Here is a 20,319-nt window from a genome sequence, read left to right on the forward strand (position 1 = left end):
ACACGCCGATCTTTTCTTTTTTACTCCTCTCGCGAGAGTCTCGACTTTCAGCTGGCCGGCGTTTTAAGGGATTCGCGATAGGGAACCTCCACGCGGACCAGGTTACGCCGTTGGCCTAATTGGACGCTGTTGCGAAACGAAATCGTTGCCGATCGATCGTTGTCGATCGAGAGAACCTTGCTGACAATTGCTATGCGAATTCGTTCATTTTTAGGGCACTGGTGTAAGTGGCATCTTGCGTATCGGGGTAGAGCGGAGCCGGTTACCGTGGGATGATCACTTTTATTTGACACTAAAGCTGCCGCGGTCAAAGTGACCACTTTCTTATTTTGATATAATAAGTTATATTATTGGAGCAAGTTTTATAATAAAAAACTTTACAAATCCTAAATAAATTCGGTCTTCTCACTTTTGCGAAGCAGTACATGCCAGTTAGTATTACTGCTTGGTAGGTTTAGTGTTAACCGTTTGACTTCTGAGGAGCGCTATCGCGCTCTTCTTATGTTGTGCCAAAAATGCGAAGAGCGCGATAGCGGTCCTGTTTTCTTTTTTATGCCAAAACTGCGGAGAACGTAATAACGCTGCTCTAAATCACTAGAATTTGTGCTTATTACCAATTTTATTCACAAAATTGATCAAAACAAATTTATGTAAATAAGTGATATTTTTTAATCTTTGTTGTTGCAAAGCGATAGCGAGTTTATTGTATGAAAAGTGTTTTACATTTGTTCCCATACACGCGCAATTAGTGCCGCAGTTTTGGCGTATGTCCGAAAAAATACGTCGGCAGCCAAACGGTTAAGAAAGAAAACAAGTATCATCATCCTACGATGATTTTTCGCAGTGTTATCGTTTTACAGTCGAAGTTGGCCAATTTTTATCCAAAATCTTTCTACTTCTATAATTCTTTCGAGCAGTATGTTCGTCGAATGAAACCACCTACAGTTTCTCATACTTTCCTTTTCTTTATCTTTGAATAAACAAAATTTGCTACCCCTTATTCGATAAACACAAGGTTAACGTTTTTAGCTCGATAAATATAAAGTTAATTTTTTAGCTCGATCTCGCTCGGTAGAAATACGAAATTAATTTTTCGACTCGATCTCACTCGATAAATATGAAACTAATTTATTATTTCCTACGATGACTTTTCACGGTGTTATCATTTTACAGTCGAAGTTGGCCAATTTTTATCCAAAATCTTTCTATTTCTATAATTCTTTCGTGCAGTATGTTCGTCGAATGAAACCACCTATAGTTTTTCATACTTTTATTTTCTTTATCTTTGAATAAACAAAATTTGCTACCCCTTATTCGATAAACACAAGGTTAACGTTTTTAGCTCGATAAACATAAAGTTAATTTTTTAGCTCGATCTCGCTCGGTAGAAATACGAAATTAATTTTTCGACTCGATCTCACTCGATAAATATGAAACTAATTTATTAACTCGATTTCGCTCGATGAGTCCAGAGTTAATTGAGCCTGAAAAGAAACGAAACGAAACGAAACGCGCAGCGATCGGTCGGCACACACACGGTAACCGGCTCCGCAGTCCTATCTTTCGTCTAGCGGACCGGATCTAGGATCAAGGCCGCCGTTCGTCCAGATTATTCTGGATGCAGCTCGCTGGGCCTAGCACCGATGGAGATCGTCGACCCTAAACGCTGTGAAAGCTAGGGGCGCGAGCGAGTTTCTGCTCGAGTTCCTTGAGCAGTATATCGCGCCGGTGGTCTCTCTCCTCTGGTTAGCGAAAGGTTGTGCACGCGCTGACTATCGATCGACAGCGTAATCCACAAGGGAGACCGCCAAGGGACGCTCGAGGATTCAGCGAGTAAAATTATCGCGAGGCGAGGCGACGCGACGCGCGGCGAGGGTAAACACGGGCGGAGAGAAGAGGGCGTAGAGGTCGGCGAGGGTGTAGAGAAAGAGACGGACACGGACGACGGATCGGGTTTTGTCGTGTGGGTGTATCGCGGCGGTGACGCAAGAATCGCGAAACGTTCGATAATCCAGCGATCATCCGTCCTTGCCTCCTCGCCTTATTAGCCGGCCAAGATTCTACGAGGAGTTACGCAACCAGAAGCGATCGGAGCTAACCGCCACGGATAATGGGAGATTTCATATCGAGAAAGAGAGACGGATCCACTTACGCCCGGGATCCGTTTAAGCGAACCACCTGTCATTGACTGGAATCAAGCGCAAACGGCATCTGCCGCAATTTCCGTTCGAGTTCAGCGCAGAATAATCTGCTCGGCCTCGCGCGGACCAAGATGCGAGGGCCTGTGCGCGCGTGGCCGCGTTTCATTTTTTTTTTTTGGGCCTTCGAGTGGTGGTTCGCCGCCCTTCTATAAATAGCTCGATGCTCGGCGGCTTGCGATTCGGTGGTTTAGAATCGTTAGGCGATCCTCGCGATCTCTTTCTCGCGAAATTATGCCGGTCGTTCTTCTTCTGAAATTATTATGGAACGGTTTGCGACAGGATCGAGGAACGTGCATGAATGTTTTTCGTTCGGTGATCTATTGTGAGAGTAATGAGAAGAAAAAAAGAAAGGTACGAATGGTATTTTCCGGATGGAACCAAAGGAAAATACAGGGTGTTCAAAAAATGTCTCGCAAACCGAAAATGGCGGGTTCCTCGGATCATTTGAAGCAACTTCTTCCTTTACAACAATTTTCGCCGGGGCACCATTAACGAGTTATTAACGAAAAACAGTGACCAATAAGAATCGAGTACGACTGACGCGAGACGGCCCAGCGAACCAGCGCACGAAGCCCAGTCCCACTCATTGGCTCGGTCGCCTCGCGCCAGCTGAGCTAGCCTCTCATTGGTTACTGTTTTTCGTTGATAACTCGTTAACGATGCCTCGGAGAAAATTTTTGTAAAGGAAGAAGTTGCTTCAAATGACCCGAGAAACCCGTCACTTTCGGATTGCGAGGCATTTTTAGTACACCATGTATATGTTTCTTAATAACTAGATCGCGGATTTTACGCATTTACGTGAAAGTTAGCAGCGCGAGTCACATTTTCCTCGTTGCAAGAAAGAAGGATTTAGTATTGCATCGTTTTTTGACCTTTGTCTTTATGATAATATCGCGTTAAGCCAATTTACAGTAACCTTATCGTTCGCCTCGCTTGTCTCTTTTAACGTTTTAACAGCGTTAGCCGCGTCGATGTTATTCGTATCCGCGACACTATTTCAACCGCGTTTCCACTTATCGGAAAGTGTCGCGAATTTGTAAAGGCACGCCGAGTCCGGTAACGAGCAATAAAAATAAATGAATACCGAGTGGAAACAACGCGGCCGTCGAAACGAGCCCGCGTAGCAAGAAAATATTTTACCGTTCCCGACGTGCGCGTTAACATTCAGTCTTTGCATCTTACATAAAAGGCGACACGTTGTACGGTTCGCGTTGCACCATGCGAGCGAAATCCATTGCGCCAATGCGAAACGACGCCGCAAAATTATTCCCCGCGTCTACCCGACCGATTCGCGGCGATCGCTGTAGGATCCTCCTGCCTGTTCCCGTTGTTCCCGTTCACCCACGCGTCTCGGTCGTTTCAAACGAGAACCTAAAGCACGTCGCGGTGTTCCCCGAACGGTTGTATATGCTAGCTGGAGAAAATCCAAACGTCGAATTGCAGAGGAAAAACGCTGATGGCAACCCCCGCGTAAGTAGACTGCGGAATTTTACACGTTCGCGGCACGTGCGAGGGAAAATAAGCACAGGAACAACGTGTGCGCGCGACAACAACAATCCTACTAATTAGCAATCCAAATCTTCTTGTGATTCATTAACGCGAGAACTACCGAGCTCTTAACGAGATCGACGCGTGATCGTTTCGCAACGTAGGCAAGATTGGATTTATCTAAACTTATGGTAGCCGATCGTCAACAATTATAAAAACGAGGAGCGGGGTTCGAATAATCGTATCTCCACTTCCCAAACTTTTGTATACAAGTTGAAGGACAATCAGGGAGAATTTACTGCGTTTGTTGTGTTAATTTCTTCCATTAAATTGTTCATCGTGCGTAGAAGTAAATTAAAGACGACGATACGTAAAGGCCAGATCAGTTTTTAAAACGGCAAGCCGGCGAGCGACTGGTGCAATAGAGACAGGAAAGATAATGGAATAGAAAAAACGTAATGCAAATACGTCTAAATTTATCATTAGACCTGCGGAGCTTTATGCGAAATAGAAATTGTCCGCGTGGATTCCGTGAATCAGAATTTTAATAAGAACGGACCGCTTCTTTTAATAATTGTACCGGGTCGAGAATAGCGCGATAACGTTGATTAAGTTGTTCAGTATTTTTTTGTCTCGCCTATTCGTTTCATTGTAAATGCATAAAATCCGCGGTCTAGTTATCGTTATACAGTAATGTCTCCCTAACTGACGCTCGGATCGCGTACAAAAATGGACGATTATTCGAGCCTTGCGGCTCGTTTTTATATTTCTTGACAATTCGTAACCATGAAAACGAACCGCGAGGCTCGAATAATCGCATCTCCTCTTCCCAAACTGTCCATTTTTGTACGCGATCCAAGCGTCAGTTAGGGAGACATTACTGTAATATGTTTTGGTAACTATTCTATTTACAGTAATGTCTCCCTAACTGACGCTCAGACTGTGCACAAAACTGGACAACTTGGGAAGAGGAGACACGATTATATTCGAGTCTTGCAGCTCGTTTTTATAATCGTTGACAATTCGTTACTATAAAAACAAACCATAAAGCTCGAATAATCGTGTCTCCTCTTCCCAAATTGTCCATTTCTGTTGGCAATCTTAGCGTCAATTAGGGAGACATTACTGTAGTATGTTTTGGTAACTATTCTATTTACAGTAATGTCTCCCTAACTGACGCTTAGATTGTCCACTAAAATGGATAATTTAGAAAGAGAAGATACGATTATTCGAACCTTGCGGCTCGTTTTTATATTTCTTGACAATTCGTAACCATGAAAACGAACCGCGAGGCTCGAATAATCGCATCTCCTCTTCCCAAATTGTCCATTTCTGTGGACAATCCGAGCGTCAATTAGAGAGACATTACTGTATCATGTGCACGAATAAAGAAGTTTATTTGAAAGTTTCACCTGGAAACGTGATCGCAATATCGGGAACCGTAAAAGAAAAGAATCACTTCGACTGATTTTGTTAGTTCTACTCTTAAACGTTCCAACAGAAATTTCCTCTCAAAGATCCACTGTTTATTCCTACGCGTTCTCCAGCGTTCTTGCGCGCTCTTTCTTCTTTCTAGAGCCGACCGTGCCGAAGAAACGTTCGATCGGTTCCTCCGAACGTGAATCCGAATCCGGAAACGTGAAAACGTGATTTCGCGCAACCAGCCGGCACTGAGAAACGCTACACGCTCCCAATCTGGACGGAAATCTGCGCGGCGATCCTGGCCCCCCGTCGCGCAATTCGAGCAATTCCACGGGTTTACCGTAACGAAGCGGTCTCGCATAATAAAAGACCCGGTTCCATCGACAACGTGGGACGTCCCGCGATCGTCGGCCACTTCGTCGGCACCGCGGCGTACCCCGTTCGCATCTCGTCGTGTACGAGGTCCGTCCGCCCACGCGTCGCGAACCGCACTCGCGACCCCGAAAATACCGGACACTTCGCGTCGCGGCACGAAAGAACCGTGACGGTGGAATTCTGGCGTTTCGCCGTGAACGCCGCCGCGACGTGGAATCGTGCTGGGCTCTCTCGGTGGCGGGAGCGAGACCGCGCGACTTCCTAATGTCGTTAAGTTAAACGAATTAGGCCAGTTCTTCGATACGCGGACAGGCACGTAACCTTAGGCCTATATAGACCAGGCGAAACGGGGATTGCGCGTTTCGACTGTGTGACGCACGCTCCGGCGGCCGCGAGAGACCGGCTATCGCCGGTTTGCGGCCTGCCGAACGGTTAACCACTTTCCCAACGGCCACGCTAACGCGTTCCCAGAAACCCGGCCAGAAGAAATCCACGCCGAGAAGAACGCCCGGGGACCTTTTATAGCTTCGAACGGCCGTCGACTTCGAGACGCAGTTTTCAACCCCGCAACGACGTTGTTTGCGCAACGTCGTTTAGAAATTCGCGTTACACGGCCGAGTTGTTGCCGGTGAACCGGCTATTGTTTTTCAATGGTGCCGGAGCTTCGACGTTTCTTCCTTTGTCTCGTGGCTAAGCGGAGAAGAAAGGCTTCCGGCAAAGTCTAGGAAATCTGGATCCTTTTTTTTTTGGAACTCGAAGGACCGTTTGAACAACTGTACAATCGACGACTAATCTAGACTAAGTCTAAGTCCAATCATTTCACTCGTTAATTTTGCAGAATATATTTTCGCGGATTCTTCTTCTGGGAGATCGTGTTCTTTCCGTTCTTCCTATTTATTTTATTTAACCCCTTAATTTGTACGCTCGAGTTAATTCGAGCGCGCTAAACAGGCCAAACTGTGCACACTCGAGACAATTCGAGCGGCGTTGTATTTTATGCTGCTATAATCTTTCACACACAAATATAATTGAAGATTAGAATTGAAAATAACGATGTGAAAGCAAAGAAAAAACATCGCTTTATTGATATTTATCATTTATCATGGGATTGTAAGCTATAACATTTATTTATTCAAGAATAAAATATAGCCTTTTTCCATGGGACAGAAGCGCAGTATATCATCAAAATTGATTCTTTTTGGCCGGTTTTTTTCGAAAACAACTGTGCGTTAAGGGGTTAATTTGTATCGTATTGGGTATTTATCTTTGCTCAGGAGCCACGATTTTACAAAACCATATCCTCGCTTTACACCGTTTCCGTAACATCTTTCATTTCATTTCCGTGAATCGAGCAATTGGACGACGATTAAAAGTACGCGCTGGGTCAAAACGACCCGGTAACCGCAGTCCGAAGGTCGACCAATCGATGGGATGGATCATCGAAAATTTCGCCCGGAACGATGCTTCGAGACATACGCTCGAAGCAAACATAGAATTTGCCCGTTCGCTAACCGGATTATAAATCTTGCAGATTACGTATGCAGCGAATTTCCATATTCATGTATTATGTAACCGGCGTGTTACAAAATCACGGTTCTTATGAATTGTAGCATTTCAGAACCAGATACCGCGCTACAGTAACAAAAAGTTTATTTGCTCAATGAATTGACGAGCAACAGGAACTGTGTAACATGTTCTTAACGAGACACGCTCGGACGAAACACGTAAATGGAATAATTATGTAAATCGGAGCTACAAAGTGCACATTTTTGCTGGCACGCCGATTCAAACTAGCATAGTATCAAATCGTACTATTGGATTGGCAACTGAGTAATTGCCGATTTCAGTTATAGATGTCTCTCACTCCCATTTTTATGATATCCGTAAATGTTATATTATAAAATTATTATTATTATTATTATTATTATTATTATTATTATTATTATTATTATTATTATTATTATTATGTTATTTTTTATTATCCGTGAATGTTAGCAACTGGACAAATTGAATGCAGCGGTCAAGGAAAAGCGAGCAGAATTGGTCAATCGTAAAGGTGTCATTTTCCACCAGGACAATGCACACGTCTTTGTCCACTCGGCAAAAATTGATGGATATTGGTTGGGAATCGATGTTACACCCACCATATAGCCCTGATCTCGCGCCATCGGATTACCACTTATTTCGATCCCTGGACAACTCCCTTCGTGGTAAAACTTTTAACGACGATGACGCTGTAAAATCTCACTTAACTCAGTTTTTGGCCGAAAAGGATCAGACTTTCTACGAGCGTGGAATTTTCAAGTTGTCGGAGAGATGGCAAAAGGTCATCGAACAAAATGGAAAATACATTACAGATTAAACTTCGTTCCAAGTAAACAAAATTTTTTATTTCATTGAACAAATCGGCAATTACTTAGTTGCCAACCCAATAGTATCAAATCGTGTAGTATCAAATCGTATAGTATCAAATCGTATAGTATCAAATCGTATAGTATCAAATCGTATAGTATCAAATCGTATAGTATCAAATCGTATAGTATCACGATACTCGAAATATCGATAACTCGACGATTGAAAAATCAAAATAATACCGCGGAGCTGAGTTCACTTTGTTTGCTTTTACCGCACGCAAACGTCTGCAGACGTTTACAGCGAATGACATCGGCGGCTTACTCCGATAAGCATTTAAAAACAGCGCAATCAACGTCCAAAGAAACGATTAAAAACGCAGCCGTCTGAAAATAAGCGAAAAGTAAGCATGTGACGCGGTCGCACAGTGCTCCAAAATTGGCCAAAATTCTTTCAGCATTATTTCAGCGTAGCATTAACATTCGAAGAATATCGACGATCTCCAATTCATTACACAAAAAAAAGCTTCCTTTAATTTTTTATATTGGAGTTTATGGAAAATCGAATACCGACAAACTTTCATCGCAAACAAAATTTTGTTGTCAGTTCATCGGAAATATCTAAAAAGTCTCGCCAACGCTGCCGAGTGATCTGGAAAGAGACTCTTTCCGTGGATAAGATTCGAAAGATAAATCTTCTCGGCGCGTTCAACTTGAAAAATTGAATTCTAGCCACAACGAGCGAGTTTCCGTGCCACAGCGCGACGCGATTCGAAGTCTCGATCCGTGCGTCTCGAGCCGACGTAGCTCGAAACAATGGAGTCGTAGCTTCGCTCGTGCCGCCTCGAAGTTGTTGCAGCGTAGCGAGTAGAAACGTGCGCCGGGTATAAACAGTTTACAAACGATTCTCGTAGTTGCTGGAATACTCGAGGGCCGCCGATCAATCGCGCAATTCCGCCGGTGCAGCTCTCCGTCGACGTTATCGAAGACCGGTTTCGTCAGATTCCGCCTCGGAACGATTACGTTAATCTGCGGCGTCGTAGAAACGGAACGCGAACGAAAACAAACAAGATTTCAGCGTCGCCCTGTGCGTCCATTTCCTGGCACTGACGCAAAATTCGCGAAAAAATCTGCGTGAAAGTTTCTATCCGATAAAAAAAATAAAAAAAAATAAAGGTGAGACGAAGTTTTCTTACGAGATCATATAATTCTTTTATGCAAAAATCGTTGCATCTTTCTCTATGTGCAGAAAGATTTTTTCGGCAGATTATTGAGATTATTTTGGTTGAAAATTGATTAGTTTGGATGTTATAATTTTTGTTCCGGACGGTCGCACTGTGCGTCGTTTAGAGAGGGAATCGCCGAACCGGCGAGAAAATGAAGAAGAAAAGAGCAGACGGACCACCCGGTGGCCCGAAAAACTCCGTCGTCGTCGACGACGACGCCATGGGTGCGCGACGCGTCGTGGTGTACCTGTTGCGTCGACGACGGACTGCAAATTAAAACGCGACGCGACACGAGGCGAGGCGACGCGTCCGCGCGCACGGTGCCACAACGCAGAGATATCACCTATCGTTCGCAATGGTTCAAGAGCCACTGACAGTTCGAACCGATAACCTGCGTTGCCCACGAAACGGAAAATTCTGGGACGCGATGGAAATCGATGCCTCTCTGTGTTCCAGCGTGCCGCTCGGCCGTGCGAGACCCGTAAGAAATTAACGCGTTGTTGACCGATGACGAAGCGACTCGGCGTATCGTGCGCTACTACCTGTTGACGAGTTTACTCGTTCCGAATGCCCCATTTGGCCGTGCAAACTGTGCGCGATACGTGTCGCGGCTCGTTGGAACAGTCGTTTTGAAATTGCTGCATCGAAATCGATGCGTCGCGACCGATTCTATTCCGAGAAAATTTAATCGAACGTAATCGATCGGTGAAAACTGAATTGGAGAAAATTAATTGAAGAAAATTAGTAATCGGAGAAATTCGATTCGACAAAATTAATTGGACGAAATGAGTTAATCGAAGGAAGACAATTGCAACAATGTTATCGGGAGTTCGGTTTCGTGCAAGATTTAGCAAATGTTTTGTTTATATGTATCACAACACGATCACTTCGAAAACGCTCGCTCTTCCAGCCGTGGAATTTCATTGGACGGCATTAATAATTGTATAAACCAGCGGATAATCTTAGCGAATTAATCACGGCTAATCGGTATAGCGAATATTTTCATGTTTCCAGTCCTTCTCTTCGCAAATTTAAGAGCTCGGTCTTGCGCGCGTTACGACACCCGTGTAACTAATTTATCAAAGTAGGATAATAGCAATGATTTTGCAACTTCGGACGTTCTATTTCTTCATTCTGTCTTTTTCCATCGTAACGAATTCTACTGTTTACCATATGTCACTTTACTCTCGCCTGTTCGACGGTTATCGCTTTCTGTCCTTCCCGACACAAAGAAGCTCGACCCGTTGAAATATTAAGAATATACATAGATTACAAAGGAGAACGATTTCTCACCGAGAGTTCCTAGGAGGCGCGGCTCGGGCTATCGTAACGATTTTTAATAAGCCGACGTAGGAAAGCCTATATTCGTGCGGGGATTCTATTAGCGACGCGTCCACGCTATTTATAATGCAGGCGATCTGCGAATCCGGCCAGGATATTTTCGCAATTTTTGCAACGCCGAGCAAACATGAAATCGATTCGAAACGTAAACGTAAACGATCCAGGCGGCGAACCCGTTGACCCAATATACGTGTACCGACAGTTCGCACGCACGGCGATCGGGGTACATACAAGCATCGATCCGATCTAATCCGCGGAATCTCGGCGATTACCCGGCCGGCGCAACGATTAATTAAAACGCTGCAAACAAGCTGGAAAAAAAATTCCACGGCGGTTTACGCGCGAGCCGCGCGATCAACGGCGCGTCAAAATCGATCGGACCGGCACGCGACGATACACCGATAAATATTTTTCATTGCATTAATTTGTGATTCGATTCAATTCGATTCAATTTAATTTAATTTATTTATGTACACTTTTTTAACCAAAAAGACCAAAGCTACATAACATTGATACCGAGAGATCTGTCGCAAACATTGTGAGCTAAATTCCAGATGGTAAAATTATATTAAAAACGCGCCATACGCGTAGCCGAGAGCGCAGAAACGGCGTATGGTTTCCTGTTCAGCGGTTCGCGATCACTTACGGGCATGTTTACGAGTCGTCGATCAGCGACGAATAAAAATCTCGTCGGAGATCACACACTGCAGGCTCTGAAATCTTCCTAGATCCATCGCAGAGAGCGAGAGAGAGAAAGAGGTTTGGGAGAACTCTTAGCTGACTCACGCGAATCATAATCCATCAAAGATCTCAGCCGTCTCCAAATTTCCTAGATCCATGGTGTAGAGAAAGAGAGAGAGAGAGAGAGAGAGAGAGAGAGAGAGAGAGAGAGAGGGAGCGATTGAGAGAGGGGAGTGGGAGTAGCGGGAGCAAGAAAACTACCTTCCACGGCGATGCGCGTGACAAAACCGTTGATTCGCTGACAAACACAGTCGCACACACACACATACACACGTACACATATATATATGAGAATACATATATATGCAAATACATATATACGTATATATATGCATACATACGCACGCACGCGCAATCACAGTCCCCGTAAAGGCTCGCGCTTGTCGCCGATAGAACAACACTTCGCGGGACCCGACGGTGTTCCCCCGAAAATATCCTGGCACACTTTGGGAGCCGGCGTCGCCACGTGCTCCTTCTGCTGTTCCTTCGTTTACCTGGATCGGCCGCAGATCGGTCGCGATCGAGGGGGCCGCAACGCGGGGCTCGTTCGATCTCGGACGCGATTGATTAACGATCGCGGCGCGGTCGGATCGCGATCGATACGCTGGGTCGAGAAGAGACTCGCGAACGGGTCGAACGAACGTGCTGCTCGATCGCGAGTCTCGTACCAACTGAGCGCGAACCACGAGGACAAGCGAGCTCCGCTCGTGTGCCCAGCTCTTTCGCACTGGAGGATCTCGTCGCGACCACTCGGCCCTCCTTCCCACCCTCCTACAACTCCTTCTCCTCCTCCCGTAGTCGCACGCGCGCGAGAGAGCGCTCTCCTCTCTCGGTCTCTCTCTCTCTCTCTCTTTCTCTCTCGGAGGTTGACGCGGCCACGCATGGGCACGTATGGGTACGCGTAGGAACGCGTCGGAACGCGTCGGAACGTGTCGGGAGCGCAACAGCGTTCGCGAACCGTCCAATTCCTCCCTAAGGGCGCGCCGGGCTCTCTCTGTACGGTCGCGTTTCGGGGATCGATCGCTCGATGAGCTTGCCCGGTCAATCGCGAAAACGATGCTCCGACCATCCAGGCGTTTTCATTTCCATTTATTTTGCAGGAGCATGGCAGACGCCATTTTTATTTTTCTGAGAAAGTTCGACATGATAATAACAATAATACTAATAATGGTAATAGTAATAATAATAATAATAATAAAGCTCAACATAATAATAACAATAGTGCTAATAATGATAATAGTAATAATAATAAAGCTCAACGTAATAATAACAATAGTGCTAATAATGATAATAGTTTCTCCATTTATTTCCATTTATTAGTGTAGTATTAGCATTTCCATCTATTATGCAGAAGCATGGCAGACGCTATTTTAATTTTTCTTAGAAAGTTCGACATAATAACAACAATAATACTAATAATGATAATAGTGATAATAATAATAATAAAGCTCAACATAATAATAACAATAGTACTAATAATGATAAGAGTAATAATAATAATAATGAAGCTCAACATAATAATAACAATAGTGCTAATAATGATAATAGTAGTAATAATAATAATAATATAGAATAATAATACAAATGGAAATAATATTATGGCATATTGAAATGTTTCAAATGCCAGAAAACGTGTAAGTTGACAAGCATTTGATGAAAAGTTGAATATTTGATTTTCGTTTTACAACGAGCAATCTTTCGGTTGACGAAGGGGAAACGATTCTCTGATTCGAATTTTTGTAAAACAGCTTACGAATATCAGATTTTGCATAAAGATCCGCAGTCCGTCGATCACAATCTACAAAGCAAACGCAAACATCCTTCTGATAAGATTACATGTATGTATAATTGATTTTTAAATTTATTAAAATCATGATTAACGATGTCAACGTCGTTGCCATAAGTGTCAATTAAACTTTGAGCCCTATTCAAAGTACTCTTGCTTCATTCCAATTTAACCCTTTGCAGTCGAAGGCATTTTAACTCGAAATCCAAAACACTTCTTCTGACCTACAATATTTCCATGTTATGTAACTTGGTGCATTTTATACCTATGAAATTGAATTATGCGACTCGTGCAATAGTTACACTTTTAACAGTTTTTTAAATATAAACTAAATTTGATAATGTTACAATTATTTCGAAACATCCTATCAAAATTTTTAATAGCGACTTAGAGTCGCCACTCGACTGCAAAGGGTTAATATTAGGGGGATCGGAAGGTAATGTGGTTTCTGCGCATGTTGGTATTCCGTTTTTTTTCTGCATACTAATTTTTGCATACTAAAAATTTGCATACTAAATGAAAAAAGGTTGTTGATAATGAGGGTGATTACATCATTGATTGGAAATAAAAACTAGTTAAAAATTTATCTGTTCGAATTCAATGTAAACAAAAACGACATAACTTCCCGGTCCCCCTAATATATTGGAAATTGTATCGCGTTCGTTCTATGCTTGAAACACCGAGGACGGTCGCGAGTAGATTATTTTGTGCAAAAATTGGTTAAGAACCAGATAAAAAAACTAATTTCAGCGATAACACTTATAGTTTGTTTTTCGATCACTTATCTCCTTTGGCTGGACATGAAATTCCACTCAGGCTCGGTAAATTTAAATGTCCATTTGCAAAATGTCCGTTTAAATGGGAGCGGCTCCTAAACGAGAGGTCCTTCAAAGGGTTAAATGCAACGCAAGCCCCGCGTGGGAATTATGAAAACAGAATTTACTCTTACCGCGAGCGGACGGGATACGTTGACAAATAGTTTCTCCATAGCGTCGAGCATTTTGGAGGTACGGAGAACGGCTCGAGTCAGGGAACGCTGTGCTAACAATTATATAGCCTACGTGCTTCCATTGGCCGATTGAAGTGTAACAAGGTGGCGAGGGTTGAAAGGACGGTTCCAGATACGAAGACAAAACGGACCAGGGAACTCTCGAATTTGATCGTCCAAGACTCAAATAACATTTAACTGATATTCTTTATTTTTCTGCGTAGAAAAACACGACTCTCCGCAACGAACTGGTATTGACAACAGAACTATCGACTATAAACCTATCATAGTGATCGAAATGACCGGTTCCACATTTTGTTATTCAAACATTTTTGGTATCGTAGGAACTGATCGAATAAATTTGTTAATTCAAGCATTCATGTTATAAAAGAAACTGGTAAGACGTCTACATAAATTCAGTCCTGTAATTCTTACAAAACAACGAATCAGACGTCTTTAGTGCTCGGTAATATAGGTTTAACCCTTCGGGGACCAAAACTATTTATTTCACGACTCTCCGCAACGGACTGGTATTGACAACAGAACTATCGACTATAAAACGTTACTATTGTACATTATTTTATGACGAGAACGAGATTGTATTTACTCGAATTTCGTACGATTTCGATTACAATTAGATCGCGGATTTTACGCATTTATGGCAAAACTGGAACTGTGAAACTTAAAACAGAGAAGAGATTGCGTGCAATGAAGAACGTTGTGATTCATTAAGCTCAACTTATCAACCCTTAGGGGACCAAAACTATTTATTTCCAGTTTGCACACTGCCAAGTCCAGACTGTTTTTTCAGACGAAGAGAAATTTTGTACTGAAAATTTTTGCATCAAATATAGAGAATTCCGCATGATAACAAACTCCCCATGGTATATAACGAATAATAACATACGCAATGACCTACAGATACCTACCGTCAAAAATGAAATTAAAAACTTTACCGACAAATACACTGTCAAACTCGAACTTCACCCAAACATGTTAGCAAACGAACTACTAAATGAACAGACTGATACGCGCAGACTCAAAAGATTCAAACCGCTAGACAATAGACACAGATTTCAAGATACTCGAGGTGCAATACTAGACAAGTAGGAAATAAGTTAATCTCAAAAACAAAACGTGATAAAAACTTTATAGCAATTATATTAGCTAGAAGAAAACCAATGAAGATATGAGCCAGTGGGCGAAATATCTACATATTATGAGCAAATAGCTATAAAATCTTGCTTATTGTTATTTTGTAACAGATTGCAGATGTACTTATCAAAATAATAAAAAAAAAAATATAGAGAAGAGATATTCGTTTTTTAAATAAAACTTCGTCGATATATTTTCACATCGAAAGGGTTAAAATTATTTAAGAAAGGAAGAATAATATTATACTTGGCTCATTCGTCCTGCAATCGTTGCGGACAATATTTATTTTTCAAAAAGATCCGCGGTCTGATTAGAATGTATGCCTCGGTGAAGAAGTTCATAGAAACACTTTTCACAGAAAGATTCTTGCAATTACAGTAAATATGAAAGAAAAACAAATCAGAAACCGCTCGTTTTGACTGGTTCTCGGTAGTTGAAAGAAAAAGAGCAGAGAACCCTCGAGATCGATCCTCGCGATTTTCGACCAGATCTGCCGATGAGGTCACTAGGTGCGCTCGCGAGTCCGCTCGCGGACTGCTTTGTTCGTCCTGCGTGTTCACTCCGGTCACGTAGAACACCGTTCGACGTGCATGCGTTTCTACGTGCACCGTGCGCCGCCGCTCGAATAGAAATTAAACGAGACTAAACCGCGCCTAGATGCATTCGTTGTGCAACGAATACGTTTACAGAGAACGTAGCCTAGAGATCCGAAAGAGAGAGAGAGAGAGAGAGAGAGAGAGAGAGAGAGAGAGAGAGAGAGAGAGAGAGAGAGAGAGAGGAGACGGCGAAGGTAAGGGAGAGAAGGTAATACTCACCGGAAAGGCAAAGCAATGGATCCATTAGATTAATTGACTTCGGGAGCAGACGCGCGGCTCGGCTCGGCTCGGCTCGGCGCATCGTGCAACATGCACACGGCATAAGCCTCCGGAGACCGGCGCGCGGCCCTAATACGTTTAATGTCAAGGTAAATTCGTTCAACTTTCCCGGCGACGCCTCTCCGCCCCGGTTTCCGCGTTTTAATAAAAATTCCGCGCGTTCGCCGATCCTCCGCCGCGAGCGGAATGCTTCTCGCGAGCCGATTCCACTTCGGCGGGACCGCGCCGACTACCCGCACGCCTTTCAGATTCCGCTCGGGGATGAAGGTGCGCGGAAACTCGAAGATAATCGAACCGAATTTCCCTCGATTCGAAGAATCGCTCGATGCACAGCGCTTCGACAATTTGTTCCCAACACGTTTTGTGCGCGACAGGGGTTATAAATTTAATTCTTTTAATTTTGGAAATATTAAGTACTTTTTTTAAGCGATTCGTTATATATTTTAAAGAATCCCGCTGCGAAATTCTAGAAATCCTCATGGTATACTTGTTATCAAAATCTTGTCTGCACATATATATTATATATTCTTTCAATTAAATTAATATAATATTTAAATAATATTAAAATAATAAAATAATAATAACAAAATAATAATATAATATTTAAATAATTTTAATAAAATATAAATTAATATAATAATTAATACATAGCGTGATAATAACAGTAACTTCGTTTATCGACGGGATAAGCCCTTTGTCACAGCGAGTGAAAGTGACAATAATGCGGCAGTCGCGGAAGGACGGATAAAGCACAAAAACTTGGAACTAAAAAAAAAATCTTATTCTCTAGAAAAAAAGCTTATAATTATGTCCGGAAAACATACCAAAGTATACCAGTAACCTGCTCGACTACCCTAAGTCTATATTATCGCCGTTGTCATTGACAAGTTAAGATGTCCCGTAAAAAACGAGTGGTAAATAAATCGCGCTGAATCGCTGTTGCCGTTGACAAGTTGAAATATCCCGTGAAAATGGTAAATAAACACTAAATCGCCGTTGTCGTCGACAAGTCGAGATATTCTGCATGAAGGGTGAATAAATCGCGCTAAATCTCAGTTTGCTCGTGTCGCCGGATCGGGCCGAGAAGCGACTTCGCGTCCGATTCGCTTCGCGTCGCGATCGCTTGAAAATTCGAGCATCCGAACGGCCCTACTCGGAAGGTAGATAGAATTGCCCGATGACTCGGATCGAGCTCGAACGGGGAAAACGGTGTTATCGATCGTCCGGGCCAGGCTTCGCGTATACCGTGCATACATCCTTGACACGTTCCCTTTGCGCGCCGGCAAGATCAACCCAGTTAATGGTCGGGTTACGGTCTCTCGTGGCGAGAGAGATGATCGAGCTTGCGGGCCACAGCCTTCTTCAACGCCTCGATCGATCGGAAGAACGTGCTCTGCTGGGCGCGCTGCTTCGCTTCGCTCTGCTCTGCTCTGCTCCGCCACGCTCCGCGCTCCGTTCTACACGCCGGGCGTGTTACGTTACCAGCCGCTTTTCCGCTCCAGTTCGAACCGCGTCTCGCCGATTGGAAAACATTGTTGCTCGTTTATTATGTGGGTCAGAAACGACCGGCGCAGGCGGGCCGGCAGGTGATCCGGAGAAAAATTATAAATAATGAGCGACAGATGTGGAGCGCGACGCGGGCAAACGGGACTATGTAACCCGGGTCCTCGCGCGATCACGTGTTCGCAGTTTCCACGGTTCGAAGCCGCGACCTCGAGGAGGTCACGTTTAGAGGTACGCTTGTTCGACGCGTGTTCTACCGGTGGATGCTGCTACCGCGTCATACTTGTGACGACGTCACGCTTTCCGGGTCTGACGCGCGCAACGTCGCGTGGGTGACGGACGATCGACGAGGGATGAAATTTACGACGTGATGCGGCCGCGGATTTTTATGCATGTTTTTGGGCACTATGGGAAGGGGCGAATGTTAATAGATGCAATCTCTTCGAAAAGTGTGTCGTTTACTGTAATAATCGTAATATAAAATAATATAAAACAATATATATAAATTTATAATATTTTATTATAAATATATATATATATATATATATATATATATAAATTATATTCATAAATTATATTAATATAATAATTTATATCTTATATTTTTATATTTTATATAATTATATATAAATTATATTAATTATATTAATATATATATAAATTTATATTATTTTATTATTATATTAATTTATAATATTTTATATATATAAATTTATATTATTTTATTATTATATTAATTTATAATATTTTATATATATAAATTTATATATAACAATATATAAAACAATAACATAATATAAAACATCTTGCAATGTTTGATTTTTTTTGTATATTTTGTTTAAATGCAACACTTTGAAAGAAAGATGTAAAATTTAATAAAGTACATCAGAGTGTCCTTAATGCATTGATTGTCATGCCTATTTTTAAGAAATCTGTTCTAAACACCAACTTTTTGTTTTAAATTAATTAATTTTTGATAAGTAAAAATCGGTAATTAAAAAATAATTAAAAAATCCTTCTTTTTTATTAGTAATGGACATTTAACAGACAAATCGTGGGGTGGGCAAATCATCGTGGTTGGCAGTTTTTGACGAGTATATTTATGATATAATTATATTATTATATTATTATATATAATTATATTTATTATATTATTATATATAAATATATTTATTATATTATACTCTATTATTACGAGTATATTTAGAGTATACTTTTCACGATGGAATGGCATCATTTTACGAAGAGTATACTCGTCGGAAACGGCAAACCGGTTAATAACGTTTCTACACTTGGACGAAAATATTCGTAGCGAAGGAACGGACGAACGAGAAACGATAAGTAATTTGTCCGAGATAATAAGAATGAATCCGACGAAAAATCCAGGAAACAGTTAGAAACAAGTATGCGCGCGTATAAGACTGAATTGCAAAATAAAAGTTTCGCCGCGGTCTGAAAATTCGCCTGCATTCTTGATAACGAATGCATAAAATTGGCAGCGAGTATTTCGCAGATAAGATATACACCGGCACGGTTAGCGATCCAGGATGATTACGACCGGCAAAACGATTTCACCGGCAGAAAAATGTTCCTTGTAGCTCGCGAAAGGCCCGAGGCCCGTTTCAGTGAATGTACACTGTCGATTAGCGCAACTTTTTCTGCGAATCTAGCGAGTCGGTTAACGATGACGCGTTCCCAGTGACCAGGTGTGTACGTCATCGCTACCGTTACCGTCGCCGTCACTCGACGAATCACGACCTTTCCTTGACGAAACGACAGCTAATTAGGACGGGGTAATCGTGTCGCTGTTCCACCGTTCGCAGCACTTTTGTTTGCTCCGGATCGACCGGATCGTGAGCGCGCCATGTTGCGCATCGAAACTTTCGAAAGCGATTACAAGACGTGATTCATCGTCGTGAAAACACGCCAGTCGTATGACAAGCTTCAAACGATCGGCGGATAACCGATATACGGTGAATTCTCCCTAATCGTCCTTCGGCTTGTAACTAAAAACGGGCAATTTGAGGAAAGGAGATGCGATTATTAAATATAATTAAATTAATTAATCAACTCTTAACAGTTCGATGCCGAAATCAATAAAACCGTAAAATGTGGCAGGAAATATTGAGGGAATAGGCACGATTGTTTCGATGAAAATATATCGACGAAGTTTTATTTAAAAAACGTATGTCTCTTCTCTATATTTGATGCAAAAATTTTCAGTAAAAAATTTCTCTTCGTCCGAAGAACAGTCTGGACTTGGCAGTGTGTAAACTGGAAATAAATAGTTTTGGTCCTCTCTAAGGGTTAAAAGAATTAAAATTATTAAAAAGTATTACACGGTTCGTTCTTACAGTTGTTGAACAATCGGTAACTGCAAAAACGTGCCGCGATGCTCGAATAATCGCATCTCCTCTACCCAAGTTGTCCCATTTTCGACGGATAACCGATATACGATGAATTCTCCCTAATCGATCTTCGGCTTGTAACTAAAAACGGGCAATTTGAGAAAAGGAGATACGATTATTAAATATAATTGAATTAATCAATTAACCCTTAACGGTCCAATGCCGCCATACACGCGGCAGAAATCAATAAAACCGTGAAATCTGGCTGGAAACATTGGAAGAATAGGCACGATTGTTTCGATGAAAATATATCGACGAAGTTTCATTTAAAAAATGAATACCTCTTCTCTATATTTGATACAAAAATTTTCAGTAAACAATTTCTCTTCGTCTGAAAAAACAGTCTGGACTTGGCAGTGTGTAAACTGGAAATAAATAGTTTTGGTCCCCTAAGGGTTGATAAGTTGAGCTTAACGAATCAACGTTCTTCATTGCACGCAATCTCTTCTCTGTTTTAAG

General features: G+C 42.3%; 1 protein-coding gene across 11 annotated transcripts in view; it reads right to left on the reverse strand.

Annotated features, from left to right (window-relative positions):
- The window catches only part of LOC117221585 (serine/threonine-protein kinase MARK2), a 135,380-nt gene that overhangs the window by 93,500 nt on the left and 21,561 nt on the right, over positions 1 to 20,319 (reverse strand). The window contains exon 1 of one of the 11 annotated variants that reach the window (XM_033472659.2): positions 11,640 to 11,875. The exons of 8 other annotated variants lie outside the window; for them this stretch is intronic. The gene's annotated coding sequence lies outside the window, so the exon portion shown is untranslated. Of the gene's footprint in view, positions 1 to 5,101; positions 5,382 to 11,486; positions 11,876 to 20,319 lie in introns of those variants that run through there. 2 more of the 11 variants (XM_033472662.2, XM_033472663.2) reach the window with 2 other exon arrangements.

Source organism: Megalopta genalis, chromosome 7, assembly GCF_051020955.1.
Source record: "Megalopta genalis isolate 19385.01 chromosome 7, iyMegGena1_principal, whole genome shotgun sequence".
Classification (NCBI taxonomy): domain Eukaryota; kingdom Metazoa; phylum Arthropoda; class Insecta; order Hymenoptera; family Halictidae; genus Megalopta; species Megalopta genalis.